The following is a 17,218-nucleotide window of genomic DNA, read 5'->3' on the forward strand; positions in this document are numbered from 1 at the left end:
CTATGGTGTCTTCTATTGGAACCTTTATTCCCTATGATTGGTGAACTTTAATAAAAGCTCTCCTTAAACCAGGAGAATATCTTCAATACACAACGTGGTTTCAAGATATAGCCAGAGATCATACTAACAAAAACGCTCGAGCTGGTGCTCCCCCAAACCAAATTACTTTTGGAATGTTAACTGGCACAAGGCAATTTGATGCTGTAGAAGCTCAAATACAGTGCCCTCCTTTGTTGCATGAACAATTAAAAACAGTGGCCCTTGAAGCTTGGGATAGAATTACTCCTCAAGGGGAGCCTACATGTAGCTACACTAAAATATTGCAAGGACCTAAGATGTGCAGATGACACCACCCTTATGGCAGAAAGTGAGGAGGAACTAAAAAGCCTCTTGATGAAAGTGAAAGAGGAGAGTGAAAAAGTTGGCATAAAGCTCAACATTCAGAAAACGAAGATCACGGCATCTGGTCCCATCACTTCATGGCAAATAGATGGGGAAACATTGGAAACAGTGGCTGACTTTATGTTTTGGGGCTCCAAAATGACCGCAGATGGTGACTGCAGCCATGAAATTAAAAGACGCTTACTCCTTGGAAGGAAAGTTATGACCAACCTAGATAGCATATTCAAAAGCAGAGACATTACTTTGCCAAAGGTCCGTCTAGTTAAGGCTATGGTTTTTCCAGTGGTCATGTATGGATGTGAGAGTTGGACTGTGAAGAAAACTGAGAACCGAAGAATTGATGCTTTTGAACTGTGGTGTTGGAGAAGACTCTTGAGAGTCCCTTGGACTGCAAGGTGATCCAACCAGTCCATTCTAAAGGAGATCAGTCCTTGGGTGTTCTTTGGAAGGAATGATGCTGAAGCTGAAAGTCTAGTACTTTGGCCACCTCATGTGAAGAGTTGACTCACTGGAAAAGACCCTGATGCTGGGAGGGATTGGGGGCAGGAGGAGAAGGGGACGACAGAGGATGAGATGGCTAGATGGCATCACACACTCGATGGACGTGAGTCTGAGTGAACTCTGGGAGTTGGTGATGGACAGGGAGGCCTGGCGTGCTGCAATTCATGGGGTTGCAAAGAGTCAGACACAACTGAGTGACTGAACTGAACTGAATGAAATTTATGCTGATTTTTTAACTAGATTAGAAACTGCTAATTCCCATATTGTAATCGGAGAAGAAGCTAAAAGGCAACTAGAAAAATTACTTGCTTATGAAAATGCATATCAGGAATGTCAAAAGGCTATAGCCCCAACTCGTGAGACAGGGACTATTATTGATTATTTGAAGGCTTGTCGCGATCTAGGATCAGAAACTCAAAAATGCAAATGCTAGCTGAGACAATGGCTGCTTGCTTTAAAAAGGGAAATGAGGGATGTTTTACATGCCCGGATAAGAACCATTTAAAAAGGGATTGCCCTAAAAAAGCTAATAAAAAACCTCCAAAAATCTGCCCCGGCTGCTGTAGGGGAATGCATTGGGCCAGAGTATAAGTCTAAATTTGATATTTAAGGAAAACCACTTTCAGGAAACTCCAAGCAGGGGACCCCCCAGGTCCCCTTCAACAAAAACCGGGGACAAAATCCATCTTTTCCCGCAAATCTTCAAGATCCGGCAGTGCTGCGGTTGATATACCAGCCCTAAATGATTTTCTCCTTTACCCTCAATCAGTCCCTTCTAGGATACCTACCGGACTTTTTGGGCCTTTGCCCCCACAAACTTTCGGTCTTTTACTTGGCCGATCTAGTTTGATTTCTAAAGGAATTACTGTTCACCCTGGAATAATTGATTCAGACTATAAAGGAACAATTCAAATTATGATGTCATCAAAGATTTTATAGCAATTCAAAAGGGGGGACAAAATCGCTCAATTACTTCTTTTACCTGACATTTCTATTAACTCCTCTAATGATATATGGACAGGCAGATTTGGCAGTACAGATAAAAAACAATCTTTATGGACATCATTGGTAACTGAATATGCCTGACCAAATATAAATATCAAAATTAATGGTAAAAGATTTTCTGGTCTCCTTGATACTGGATCTGATATTACTGTTATATCCAAACATTTATGGCCCAAATCCTGGCCTATACAAAAAATCTCTTGCCAGATTTCAGGAATTTCTCAAACCAAAGTACAAGAAGTTTATCAAACTGTTCAAATCTACCCACATGAGGGACCTGAAGGCCAACTTACAACATTAAAACCTTATGTGATAGATACACCCCTTAATTTAATAGGAAGGGATTTACTTATGCAATGGCAAACTCAGATATAGATTCCACATTTTTCCTAGGGGCCACTGCTCATTTAACAAATATTGCAATTATTAAAATAACTTGGAAGAACAATGAGCCTATTTGGACAGAGCAGTGGCCTCTTACAAAAGGAGAAACCACAGGCTGCTAAAGAACTTTTAGATACACAATTAGAATGGAAACATATCGAGAAACCTTGCTCTCCTCGGAACTCTCCTATTTTGGTTATAAAAAAGAAATCTGACAAATGGCGTCTCTTAACAGACCTTAGAAAAGTGAATGCATCTATGAAACCTATGGGTGCGTTACAACCAGGAATCCCATCACCTACCACTATTCCTCAAAATTGGCACATCATTATTATTGATTTGCAAGATTGCTTTTTTAATATACCTCTACACTCTTTAGACTGAGAGAGATTCGCTTTCTCTCTCTCTTATCTTAATCATATCGGGCCTCATAAACGATACCAATGGACTGTATTGCCTCAAGGAATGATGAATTCTCCCACCATGTGTCAGTACTACCTAGCTGAAGCCCTTGAGCCTGTGAGAAAACAATTTCCTGACTTTCTTGTTATCCATTATATGGATGATATATTTTTTTCAGCTCCATCTGTCTTAGAAATTCAACACATGTTTGATATAGCTCAACAATACTTAAAAAACTCTGGATTAATCATTACCCCTGAAAAAATTCAAACCTCTACACCTTATCATTACTTAGGATTTGTTTTTAATAGACAATGTATTATTTCCCAACTAACTCAGATTCGTACTGATAAATTATCAACCTTAAATGATTTTCAGAAACTCTCAGGTGATATAAATTGGATTAGATCCTCTTTGAAAGTGAAAAGTGAAAGTGAAGTCGCTCAGTTGTGTCCAACTCTTTGCGGTAGCCTACCAGGCTCCGCGATCCATAGGATTTTCCAGGCAAGAATACTGGAGTGGACTGCCATTTCCTTCTCCAGGGGATCTTCCCAACCCAGGGATCAAAGCCAGGTCTCCTGCACTGCAGAGAGACGCTTTACCATCTGAGCCAACTAGGAAAGCCCTTCTTCCCTAGTGGCTCAGACCCTCTTTGCTAAGTCGCTTCAGTTGTGCCCGACTCTGTGCGACCCCATAGATGGCAGCCCAACAGGCTCCGCCCTTCCTGGGATTCTCCAGGCAAGAACATTGGAGTGGGTTGCCATTTCCTTCTCCACAGACCCTCTTTAGGCACTGCTAATTATCAACTGACTAATCTATTTCATACTTTGAAAGGAGATCCTGATTTAAGTAGCCCCCGATCACTTTCTCAAGAGGCACGAGAGGAACTCTATTTGGTACAAAATAAATTACAAAAGTAATTTCTTACTCGCATTAGACTAGATTTACCTTTAGAACTATTTATACTCCCCTTCTTCATTCTCCCACTGGACTTCTTGCCCAACAAGAACACCCAATAGAATGGATCTATACCCATTTTAGAGGAGTGAAGTCATTTACACTCTATCTTGATTTAATTGCTCTAATCGTTATCAATGAAAGAAATAGGACTAAAACTCTAATTGGCTCTGATCCCCATAAAATTGTGATACCTGTCAATAAATCTCAATTCGAGAATGCCTTACAAACTTCTACTGATTTCCAAATAGCTTTTCTGGAATACTTTGGAGAAATTTCAATTCATTATCCTTCTAACAAGCTATGGAATTTCTTCAAAAATACTGAATTTATTATTTCCCGCATCGTCAGCTCACAGCCTATACCTCAAGCTGAAGTTTTCTATATAGATGGGACTAAGAACACTAACTCCTGGAGATGGTGATGGACAGGGAGGCCTGGCGTGCTGCGATTCATGGGGTCACAAAGAGTCGGATTCGAATGAGTGACTGAACTGAACTGAAGAATGCTAAAGCCTCATTCTGGTCTCTGAAAGAATATAAAGTTTTTTACACTAAATTCCATTCTGCTCAGCAAATAGTATTATATGCTCTTATTCAAGTTACTTGCCTACATCCTTATCCCATTAATATAGTCTCTGATTCCTTGTATTCAGTTTTCATATTAAAAAATATAGAAACCTCCACCATAAACTCCAATCAACCTATTATCCAACAACTCTTTTTCGAATTACTGTATCGACACAAATTCTTCTTTTATCTGGGCCACACCTCTTTGCGGTGAAGCTACACAACACGTTGTAACTCACCTATTAGCTTGTTTGGCCATAATGGGAACGCCTAGCTCTGCTAAAACAGACAATGGCCCTGACTATATTTCTAGACAATTTTTACAATCATTTCCTATTAAACACATCACAGGTATTCCTTATAATCCACAGGCACAAGGCATAATCGAATGAGCACATCACACACTAAAATTGCAAATAAAAAAGGTTAAAAGGGGGGAATACACTGGAACATTGCTATCTTCCCTTTCTAAAGCAGACTCTACTAGATTCCTACATAAGATATTCTCTAAACCTATAACTATTGTTAATACAGCTTTATTTGTTTTAAAATTTTTAAACTTACCACAAGGACATATCTTGACAAGATCAGAAAAACATTTCGAGGAGGAAGGACACTTCTCTTCCTCTGCCCATTTGGGATCAAGACGGGTTCAATAAACAATGGAAATCTGGGAAATTAATCTTACAGGGAAAAGGGTATGCGTGTATTTCCCCAGATGGATCCAACCAACTCACATGGCTTCCTCTTCAGAAGATTCAACCCAAGGGGGCCTCCAGCATTCAAAATGCAGATGAAACAACAAAAAACCCAGGAGGAAGAAGTTCCAATATAGGTCACGTCGGCTCTAAAGATCTCCGAACTGCCCTCAGTGACATCAACCTTATGATCTCCCCTCTTGGGGACAAATAAAAACCCTTACTAATCAAGTCATGTATGGATGTGAGAGTTGGACTGTGAAGAAGACTGAGCACCGAAGAATTGATGCTTTTGAACTGTGGTGTTGGAGAAGACTCTTGAGAGTCCCTTGGACTGCAAGGAGATCCAACCAGTCCATTCTGAAGGAGATCAGCCCTGGGATTTCTTTGGAAGGAATGATGCTAAAGCTGAAACTGGCCACCTCATATGAAGAGCTGACTCATTGGAAAAGACCCTGATGCTGGGAGGGATTGGGAGCAGGAGGAAAAGGGGACGACAGAGGATGAGATGGCTGGATGGCATCACTGACTTGATGGACGTGAGTCTGAGTGAACTCCGGGAGTTGGTGATGGACAGGGAGGCCTGGAGTGCTGCGATTCATGGGGTCGCAAAGAGTCGGACACTACTCAGTGACTGAACTGACTGAGCCACACCATTGTCAATTGGGGACCCCATGGTATGTGGTTGTCTAACTGCTCAGATGATATTAATAGCATCGTGTGTGATTATGCTACTCAAGTGGCTTGGAAAGTTACTAACACTACGATGGAACATTACCATGACAAAGGACTTCTTGGCTGGCTTGACGGTGGAATGGCACCCCCTCGTCCTCGGATCGTCCTCAATAAACAAATTGGGCATGAACAATGGGACATGGGGAAACTTGCTGCGAGCACCGAAGAACTTGGAACTTAGACCAGACATTTCTCAGGAACCAGTCATAGTCATAGTACTTATTGCTTTTGCTATAATCAATCACATTTCATACAAGCCTGTATTCCCCTTCCTTTTGTTTTACCCATAGGAAACTTATAATTCAATAAGACTTTATATTCTGTAACTTGTATAAATTGCAAATTATATACCTGTATTAACTCATATTTCCTTAAGAAATGAATCCCTTTTGAGTCTTCGATCTCAATATAATTTGTGGTTATCAGTAAATCTCCAATGGCCCTGGGAAGAAGGTCCCATGGCCGGGCTTGCTTCCCAGTTACTTACTAAATTACTCCGATGCTCTAAATGACTCATTGGATGCCTGATTCTTGGCATTTTGGGATTAATAGCCATTTACACTACTGCTGCCCGGCACTGGCGTTGCTTTACAAACCTCAATTCAACACATAATTTTATCCAAAATTGGACTAAAGATGCTCATACTATGTGGGCCACTCAGGCTCGGATAGATGAGGACATTCAAAATGAAATACAGGCACTAAAAACAGCCATCAAATGGGTTGGAGATCAACTAATAGATGTACAAAAACAAGTGATACTAAAATGTGATTGGAATTCTCAATTTTGTGTTACTCTTGTTCAATTCAGTCATACTGCCTATAACTGGGAGGAAATCAGATTTCATTTACAAAATATGCATGATAATGCCTCTCTGAATGTACAATTATTGCAAAAAGAAATCTTTGAAACCTTCTCTAAAAGTCTGCCCTCACCCCCCATCTGGAAATTTTAGCTGAACAACTAGCTGATCAATTATCTGGGCTAGACCCCTGAGCTTGGTTTCAAAGCATCACCCACAGCATCGGGTCTGGAACTGTAACTCTGGCAATTCTCTTGGCAATTATATTTGTTGTTTACTGTTGCCTTTCTGCAAAAATTGTTACAACTAAACAAAGTCAAATGGTCAAGACCTTTTTTACAACTATAATAAAATAGGGGGAATTGTCAGGGAATGTTTAACAGTGAGATTCCTGTGTGCTGTTTCCTATCTCTCTTGAGCCTTCTGTTCCTTATCAGTTCCTGAGAGGAGTGAGCAGAGTGGCAAGCCACTCCCAGGACTGAGATCAAAGAGATGGGATTCTTGCGTAGGATTTCCTTCATTAGCTTTTCCATATGGTGAAAGGGATTATTTCCAACCCTCTTTTGATATGGATTGCCTTTTGGCTTTATGGGCTCTCTGGCTCCTTGTTTCCTTGGTAACTTGTAAAGTCTGGTCTTTTGATCTTTATCTGAAGAAGCTACCTTGTAATATGGTATATATTACTCACACAGAATTCAATAAGGCACCCTTGTGCCACCAGAGACTTGGGTCCCCGTGCCCTTCTTTCTCTCTTTCTCTATCTCTCTTTCTGGCTGAGTCCATGGAGCGCGGAGGCCTGCCAAGCTCATTTTCCTGCCCGGGCTTCCAAGACCTCTCAAGACTTCTTGAGAGGGTGCCCTGTGCCTATGTGAGTGGTACAAGCTCTGTCCAAGGGCTTTATTGGTTTTCTGTGTAACTCAGGGAATATTAGCCTCTTTCTTTCTTTCTTTAACTTTCTTATCGTCGACTCCAGACCACCAGGTTCTGGTCCATTAAAGGACCCCAACACTATACAGTAAGTTTTCATTAGCTATCTATTTTGTACACACTAGGATATATATCGGAGAAGGCAATGGCACCCTACTCCAGTACTCTTGCCTGGAAAATCCCATGGGTGGAGAGCCTGGTAGGCTATAGTCCACGGGATCGCTAAGAGTCGGACATGACTGAAGTGACTTAGCAGCAGCAGCAGCAGTATATATATATCTGGAGAAGGCAATGGCACCCCACTCCAGTACTCTTGCCTGGAAAATCCCATGGATGGAGGAGCCTGGTGGGCTGCAGTCCATGAGGTCCTGACTACTTCACTTTTCCTTTTCCCTTTCATGCATTGGAAAAGGAAATGGCAACCCACTCCAGTGTTCTTGCCTGGAGAATCCCAGGGACAGTGGAGCCTGGTGGGCTGCCATCTATGGGGCCACACAGAGTTGGACATGACTGAAGCGACTTAGCAGCAGCAGCAGCAGCATATATATGTCAATCCCAATCTCTTAATTCATCCCCCCCCACCTTGGTAACCATACATTTGTTCTCTACATCTGTGTCTCTATTTCTGCTTTGACATGGAACAACAGACTGGTTCCAAATAGGAAAAGGAGTACGTCAAGGCTGTATATTGTCACCCTGCTTATTTAACTTATACGCAGAGTACATCATGAGAAACGCTGGGCTGGAAGAAGCACAAGCTGGAATCAAGATTTCCAGGAGAAATATCAATAACCTCAGATACGCAGATGACACCATCCTTATGGCAGAAAGTGAAGAGGAACTAAAAAGCCTCTTAATGAAGGTGAAAGAGGAGAGTGAAAAAGTTGGCTTAAAATTCAACATTCAGAAAACGAAGATCATGGCATCTGGTCCCATCACTGCATGGCAAATAGATGGGGAAACAGTGGAAACAGTGTCAGACTTTATTTTGGGGGGCTCCAAAATCACTGCAGATGGTGACTGCAGCCATGAAATTAAAAGACGCTTACTCCTTGGAAGGAAAGTTATGACCAACCTAGATAGCATATTCAAAAGCAGAGACATTACTTTGCCAGCAAAGGTCTGTCTAGTCAAGGTTATGGTTTTTCCAGTGGTCATGTATGGATGTGAGAGTTGGACTGTGAAGAAAGCTGAGCACTGAAGAATTGATGCTTTTGAACTGTGGTGTTGGCGAAGACTCTTGAGAGTCCCTTGGACTGCAAGGAGATCCAACCAGTCCATTCTGAAGGAGATCAGCCCTGGGATTTCTTTGGAAGGAATGATGCTGAAGCTGAAACTCCAGTACTTTGGCCACCTCATGTGAAGAGTTGACTCATTGGAAAAGACCCTGATGCTGGGAGGCATTGGGAGCAGGAGGAGAAGGGGACGACAGAGGATGAGATGGCTGGATGGCATCACTGACTTGATGGACGTGAGTCTGAGTGAACTCCGGGAGTTGGTGATGGACAGGGAGGCCTGGCGTGGTTCGATTCATGGGGTTGCAAAGAGTCGGACACGACTGAGCAACTGAACTGAACTGAACTGAACTGAATCATTCTTATAGATCCCACATATAAGTGATATTATACAGTGTTTGTTTTTCTCTTTCTGACTTACTTCAGTCTTATGGTCGTCACTAGGTCCATTCATTTCTGTACAAATGGCAAAATATCAGCCCTCTTTTTGTCTGCGTATTCCATTGTATAGACACACTGCATTTTCTTTATCCACTCCTCTGTTGATGGGCCTTTAGGTTGCTTCTATGTCCTGGCTATTATAAATAGTGCTGCAATGGACATTGGAGTGCATGCATCTTTTTGAATTATGGGTTTCCCTGAGTATATGCCCAGGAATAAGATTGCTGGGTCTATGGTAGTTCTATTTTCAGTTTTTAAAGGAACCTTCATACTGTTCTCAATAGTGGTGAATCAATTTACATTCCTACCAATAGTGCAGTAGGATTCTCTTTTCTTCACATCCTTTTCAACATGTATTGTTTGTAGGTTTTTTGATGATGGCCATTGTGACTAGTGTTAGATAATACCTCATCATACTTTTGATTTGCATTTCTGTAATAATTAGGATACTGAGCAGTTTTTCATGTGTTTGTTGGCCATCTGTATGTCTTCTTTGTTTTTTTTTTAATTTAAATTTATTTATTTTAATTAGAGGTTAATTACTTTACAATATTGTATTGGTTTTCCCATACATCAATATGAATCCGCCACGGGTGTACACGTGTTCCCAATCCTGAACCCCCCTCCCACCCCCCTCCGCATACCATCCCTCTGGGTCATCCCAGTGCACCAGCCCCAAGCTTCCTGTATCCTGCATCGAACCTGGATTGGTGGTTCGTTTCTTATATGATATTATACATGTTTCAATGCCATTCTCCCAAATCATCCCCCCTCCCTTTCCCACAGAGTCCAAAAGACTGTTCTATGCATCTGTGTCTCTTTTGCTGTCTCACATACAGGGTTATCGTTACCATCTTTCTAAATTCCATACATATGTGTTAGTATACTGTATTGGTGTTTTTCTTTCTGGCTTACTTCACTCTGTATAATCGGCTCCAGTTTCATCCACCTCATTAGAACTGATTCAAATGTATTCTTTTTAATGGCTGAGTAATACAAAATATGGAACGCTTCACAAATTTGCGTGTCATCCTTGCACAGGGGCCACGCGGATCTTCTCTGTATCGTCCCAGTTTTAGTATATGTGCTGCCGAAGCGAGCAGTGTGTGTCTTCTTTGGAGAAATGTTTATTCAGGTCTTCTGCCAATTTTGGGGGGGTTGTTTGTTTTTTAATTTTGAACTACACAAGCTGTTTCTTTATTCTGGCTATTAATCCCTTCTCAGTCGTTTTGTTTGCAAATATTTCTTCCTATCCTGAGGGTTGTCTTTTCATCTTGTTTATGATTTCCTTTGCTGTGTAAATTGCAAATGTAGAGGGAATCAACAGCAGAATAGCCAAGGCAGAAGAACTGGACAAAAATTTTCAGTTCATTTCAGCTAGGTTAGCAAACACCTAGGAGTGTAATTGCTGGCTGGTATGTAGGTTAGCAAACATCTAGGACTAAAAACATTCGCTGGTTTGGTAAGAGTACATTCAGTTTTGTAAGCAACCACCAAGCTGTCCTCCAAAGAAGCAGCTGTGTCATTTTGCATTCCCACAAGCAATGAATGAGAGCTTTTTTTGTGCTACATCCTCTCCAGCGTTTAGTATTGTTAGTGTTGGATTCCGGGCATCTGAATGGATGTGCAGCGGTATGTCATTGTTTAATTTGCACTCTGACCTGAATGACATACGTTATCGAGCATTTTTTCATAAGCTTGTCCCTCACTTTTTCCTATGGGCCTAAGGGAGATATTTCTTATTCAAAGCAGAAATATTTAGCTTGGCATTATGGGAGAAATATTTTTTTTATAGACTGTTTGGGCCAAATATTCCCTTAACACATCTTTGAAAAGTGATGGGGAATGATACTCATGCCAAGGAACATTTTCTGTTTTAGGTGCTTTCAAGATAGACAGCACTATCAGTGTTAGATCAGTAGGGAGTAATCGAGGGCCTCCATGGGATCCCAGTTGGCAGTGGAGTTTTCTCAGCCACGTGGAGCCTTTCAGACAAATCTTGCTGCTTTGCAATTGTGGGAAGCAACCAATCCAGACTGTTGAAAACTCTCCAAAGAGCTAGACATTAATTAATTTGAGATCTTCCTACAATATGGCTTCTCATATGTATATTTTTAGGTCAGGCAAGTCAGGTTTTTTTTTTCTTCTAGAGAAAAGCACTCATCATCTCATTGAGAGAATTGACTGTTTTTTTAAAAAATATATATTTATTTATCTTGCTGTGCTGGGTCTTACCTGCCGCATGTGGCTCCTTGACAAGGGATTGAACCTAGGCCGCCTGCATTAGGAGTGCAGAGTCTTAGCCACTGGACCACCAGGGAAGTCTCTGGCTTGTTTTTAATTCTGTCAAACTGAAGAATTTAATTTAGTTTCTGTGCTTGCTCCAGCAGGTTCTCTACAAGCCAATATTTATTGAGTCCTTGATATTATCTCCGAAGGACAACCTGTCAACCACGGTGAGAGATGGGAAGAGCGAAGGGCAGTGGCTCACTCCTCACCTTGCTGGGGAGATGGGATTAACACACAGGCAACAGCAGGGACAGCAAACAGCTAAAACAGGAATTCACCTGCTAGGAGTTTCAACCTCCAGCTTGACCATGACTCTTGAGTTCCTTCTATCTCTAGTTTGACACTGATGATTCGAGCTGCCTGCTGTGAGGCATGTCACCCTGAAGAAGGAATTCTCTCGTGGGACCATATGACAGCGCCCAGTGACTGGCTGTCCAAGATCCTCAACAGTTCCTAGCAATGGCCAATGTGTGGGCACCATGGTTCCTAGATGACCCTCTCTCTTCACAGCTTGTTTTTTCCCTCCTGAAGCTTTGGCGAATAATGAACCATCAGTTCTCTGCAATGTCTAAGTCAATATTTCTAGGAATCTGGGTGAGACTCTTCCCAAATGCATCCAAGTTTGGGGAACTTGTCTGTGAGCTTCCTTCCTCCTCAGCCTCATCCCAGCCGAGCTCTGATGAGCATTACTCTGTGAAACAAGATGGCAAGTGAGATGTCCTTAACATCCTTGGACTTTGTCTTTAGCCCAAGGACCCTTCAGGTCTAATCCCTGGGCCAGGAAGATCCCCTGGAGAAGGGAATGGCTACCCACTCTAGTATTCTTGTCTGGAGAATCCCATGGACAGAGGAGCCTGATGGGCTACAGTCCATGGGGTTGAAAAGAGTCAGACACGATGGAGCAACTAACGAACACTTTCACTTTCAGTTCTGGGTATTACATAAAACTTTTGCAACTATTCCCTCCAAAAGACAGAGTTTTGACCATCTCATTCATTCTTCCTCAACCAGCTAATTCATAGATACTAAAAAAAAATCTATTCTTCCAATGGGATCTATAAAGCAGCTGGGTTTGCAGCATCTTCCCAGAGGAAATGCAAAGTGAGGGAGGTACTCTGGCAAAGGGTGGGTCTCTTTGACCAGGAGGACTGCATGTAGAGAATCTTCAGGAGTTCCCACCTCCCCTTTCCCATCTGGAACAGAAGCAGTGGTCACCACGGGACTTAGCGCATGGGTGATGCGAACACCGAATCCTCAGCCTAATGCTAGGACCGCCCCCCGGACAACCTCCACATCCCATCAGCTCCCCATGCTCCAGGCCTGTTGAATTCATCCCGTTTCATTTCTGGTGGGATAGAGAGCTCCTTCATCCTTCCTGAATTCAGGTGAATAGTGTTCAACCTTTCATGCTCTTCCCTATAGACAGACACCTGTCCACTTGCCAACAGATGTCTAGACAGGCCACTAAATGCTGAGGGACTTTTACACTGTTTCATTAGACATATCTTCATTTTAGGTAAAAACTGACTGCCTTAGGAGATCTAGGAATTGAAGAAGTTGCTGCCTAATATTTCATTTGTTTTGCATTTGACAAAGATGAGAATAGGATGTCAGTCACACAGTCATGTCTGACTCTTTGAGACTCCATGGACTGTAGCCCACCAGGCTCCCCTGTCCAAGGAATTCTCCAGGTGAGAATAGTGGAGTGGATTGCCATTCCCTTCTCTAGGGTATCTTCCCGATCCAGGGATCAAACCTGGGTCTCCTGCATTGCAGGCAGATCCTCTACCGTCCGGGCCACTGAGATGAAGCTTTTATAAATGAAGGTGAACATTCTGAAATATTTCCTCTGAATTCCATTAGTCAGTGGCAATATAAATATGACTTCCCAGTCCCATTTTCTTCAGGGAAGAGTAGAGAATCTCATCTTTAAAAACCTGGGAAAATGGCCTGCTTTCAACAGTTTTTAAACTGGCTCTTAGTTGATTGATAGTATTATTAATGATTACATTCCATCATTCTGTGGCCAAGGTCCTAGAAGTTCAGAAAAAAACTATTTTACTGACTTGCCATTTCCATGTACTTTCTTCTGACAAATTATGTTTTGAAATGACTTAAAGCATCAAGGACATTGTGGCCAATGTCATTGTGGTGTCAATGTGGCCAGGACATTGTGGTGTTAGCCCTGGAGTTAGAACAGACAAAAGGTTCAGTTCAGTTCAGTTGTTCAATCGTGTCCAACTCTTTGTGACCCCATGAATCGCAGCACACCAGGCCTCCCTGTCCATCACCAACTCCCAGAGTTCACTCAGACTCAAGTCCATCGAGTCAGTGATGCCATCCAGCCATCTCATCCTCTGTCGTCCCCTTCTCCTCTTGCCCCCAGTCCCTCCCCGCATCAGAGTCTTTTCCAATGAGTCAACTCTTCACATGAGGTGGCCAAAGTACTGGAGTTTCAGCTTTAGCATCATTCCTTCCAAAGAAATCCCAGGGCTGATCTCCTTCAGAATGGACTGGTTGGATCTCCTTGCAGTCCAAGGGACTCTCAAGAGTCTTCTCCAACACCACAGTTCAAAAGCATCAATTCTTCGGCGCTCAGCCTTCTTCACAGTCCAACTCTCACATCCATCCATGACCACTGGAAAAACCATAGCCTTGACTAGTTGAACCTTTGTTGGCAAAGTAATGTCTCTGCTTTAGTGGCGACAGGACTGGAAAAGGTCAGTTTTCATTCCAATCCCAAAGAAAGGCAATGCCAAAGAATGCTCAAACTACCACACAATTGCACTCATTTCACACACTAGTAAAGTAATGCTCAAGTTTCTTCAAGCCAGGCTTCAGCAATACGTAACCGTGAACTTCCAGATGTTCAAGCTGGTTTTAGAAAAGGCAGGGGAACCAGAGACCAAATTGCCAACATCTGCTGGATCATCGAAAAAGCAAGAGAGTTCCAGAAAAATATCTATTTCTGCTTTATTGACTATGCCAAAGCCTTTGACTGTGTGGATTACAATAAACTGTGGAAAATTCTGAAAGAGATGGGAATACCAGATCGCCTGACCTGCCTCTTGAGACAAAGGTAGTCTTATAAAATTTGCTGGTTCTTTCTGAGGTTAAGAAGATGTCTTGACACATACATATTTGTCTTAGCTGTTTTGACAAGTTCTTTGTCTGCAGTCAACTGCAGTTTTCAAAAAAAAACAACAAAAAAGGCAAACCATCCTACTCTGTATAATTGCTATCAGTTATCTATTGCTGCATAACAATGATACCACAAAATTTAAGGTACAAAACAACACACATTTATGACCTTAGAGTTTCTGAGGGTTGGGACTCTGGGCACAGCTTAGCAGGGTCCTCTGGGCAGGGTCTCATCAGCTGCAATCAAGGTGTCCACTGGGCTGGAGTCCCATCAGAGACTCTGCTTTCAAGGCTCTTCTTCCAAACTGGCGTGCTGGCTGGCAGCTTCCAGTTCCTGTGGTTGTAGGACTGTGGGCTTCTGCTTCCTGCTGTGAGTCAGCTAGAGGCCATTTTCAGCTCCCGTCATGTGGGCCTTTCCATAGGGCAGATTCCACCATGGCAACTGGCTTCTTCAAAGCCATCGGGGGAGCATCTCACAAGGTGAGTGTTACAGTCTTATGTGCCCTAATGACTAGTAAAGAAATTGAATCAGAAGCCAAAAGCTTCCCAAGAAACAACATCTAGGACTAGACAGCTTCACTGATGAATTCTACCAAATATTCAAGGAAGAATTAATACCAATCCTTCTTAAACTCTTCCAAAAAATAGAAGAGGGAGGTGCTCTTTGGAACTCATTTATGGGGCCAACATTACTCTAACACCAAAACCAGGCAAGGGTGCCACAGAAAAAAAGAAAATTACAGGCCAATATCACTGATGAATATAGACAGGAAAAATTCTCAAAAAATATTAGCAAACCAAATTCACCAATGCATTAAAAGTATCATACACCATGAACAAGGGAGGGTTATTCCAGGGGTGCAAAGATGATTCAGTATCCTCGAGTCTGTCAATCTGATATACCACATTAAACAAAATGAAGGATAAAAATATACGCCACATGTATACCTGTGGTGGACTCATACAATATTGTAATTAACCTCCAATTAAAATAAATAAATTTACATTTTAAAAAATCAGCTCAGTAGATGCAGAGAAAGCATTTGATGAAATTAAACATCCGTTTGTGATAAAAACTCTCAACAGAGCAAGTATAGAGGGAATATACCTCAACATGAAAAAGCCATAGATGACAAGCCTACAGGAACATACTCAGTGGTGAAAACCTTCTCTTCCAAAATCAGGTACAAGATAAGAATGCTCACTCTCACCATTTTTATTCAACCTGTTATTGGAAGTCCTAGACCGAGCAATTAGGCAAGGAAAAGAAATCAAAGGAATCAAGTTGGGAAAGGAAGAAGTAAAACTGTCATTATTTGCAGATGACATAACATTAAATATAGGACAACCCTAAGACTCCATCAAAAAACTATTAGAATTAATAAACAAATTCAGTAACACTGCAGGATATAAAATCAACACATGAAAGTCTGTTGTGGTGCTTGCTTTGGCAGCACACATACTAAAACTGGAACGATACAGAGAAGATTAGCATGGCCCCTGAGCAAGGATGACACACAAATTCATGAAGCGTTCCATATTTTTACACCAATACAGTATACTAACGCATATATATAGAATTTAGAAAGATGGTAACGATAACCCTGTATGCAAGACAGCAAAAGAGACATAGATGTATAGAACAGTCTTTTGGACTCTGTGGGAGAGGGAGGGGTGAGATGATTTGGGAGAATGGCATTGAAACATGTATAATATCATATAAGAAATGAATCACCAGTCCAGGTTCGATGCAGGATACAGGAAGCTTGGGGCTGGTGCACTGGGATGACCCAGAGGGATGGTATGCGGAGGGGGGTGGGAGGGGGGTTCAGGATTGGGAACACGTGTACACCCGTGGCGGATTCATATTGATGTATGGGAAAACCAATACAATATTGTAAAGTAATTAGCCTCTAATTAAAATAAATCAATTTAAATTTAAAAAAAGAAAAAAAAAGAAAGTGTGTTGTGTTTCTGTACACTAATAACAGGCTATCAGAAAGATAAATTAATCCCATTTAACAACTGTATCAAAAAGAATAGAAAACCTAGGAATAAGCTTAACCAAGGAAATGAAAGACTTGTATATTGAAAACTTCAAGACATTAGTGAAAGAAATTGAAGAAGACACAATGGAAAGATATTTTATGCTCATAGATTGGAAAAATCAGTATTAAAATGTCCATACTACCAAAAGCAATCTACAAATAAATGCAATCCCTGTAAAAACTCCAATGGCATTTTCACAGAAATTGGGCAAACGATCTTAAAATTTGCACGGCACCCCAAACAGCCAAAGAAATCTTGAGAAAGAACAAGGTTAGAGGCACCACACTTCTTGAGTTTTAACTGTATCACAAAGTTATGCTAATTATGCTATTGACACAAAAACTATGGATTCGGCTCTAGATTTTGTGGAAGCTTGACTCAAAGGAATTTTTTTTTTTGAGCTGAAAGTCTTTTCTCCAACTCCCCATGAAAGTGAAAGTGAAGTTGCTCAGTCGTTTCCGGCTCTTTGAGACCCCATGGATAGTAGCCTGCACCAAGCTTCTCCGTCCATGGGATTTTCAAGGCAAGAGTACTGGAGTGGGTTGCCATTTCCTTCTCCAGGGAGCCTTCCCAACAACCCAGGGATCGAACCCAGGTCTCTCTCATTGTGGACAGATGCTTTACTGTCTCAGCCACCAGCAAGGCATAGTAACTGCCAATCACAGAGTATGAGTTGTAAG

General features: G+C 41.8%; 2 non-coding genes across 2 annotated transcripts; one reads left to right on the forward strand and one right to left on the reverse strand.

Moving 5' to 3' along the window:
* Nucleotides 1-10,055: 10,055 nt before the first annotated feature.
* On the reverse strand, nt 10,056-10,162 carry LOC112443058 (U6 spliceosomal RNA). The gene has a single exon (XR_003031333.1). It is a non-coding gene; the product is annotated as a U6 spliceosomal RNA (small nuclear RNA).
* A 5,765-nt stretch (nt 10,163-15,927) lies between these two features.
* Nucleotides 15,928-16,034, forward strand: LOC112443052 (U6 spliceosomal RNA). The gene has a single exon (XR_003031327.1). It is a non-coding gene; the product is annotated as a U6 spliceosomal RNA (small nuclear RNA).
* Nucleotides 16,035-17,218: the final 1,184 nt, after the last annotated feature.

Source organism: Bos taurus, chromosome 20 (assembly GCF_002263795.3).
Source record: "Bos taurus isolate L1 Dominette 01449 registration number 42190680 breed Hereford chromosome 20, ARS-UCD2.0, whole genome shotgun sequence".
Lineage (NCBI taxonomy): Eukaryota > Metazoa > Chordata > Mammalia > Artiodactyla > Bovidae > Bos > Bos taurus.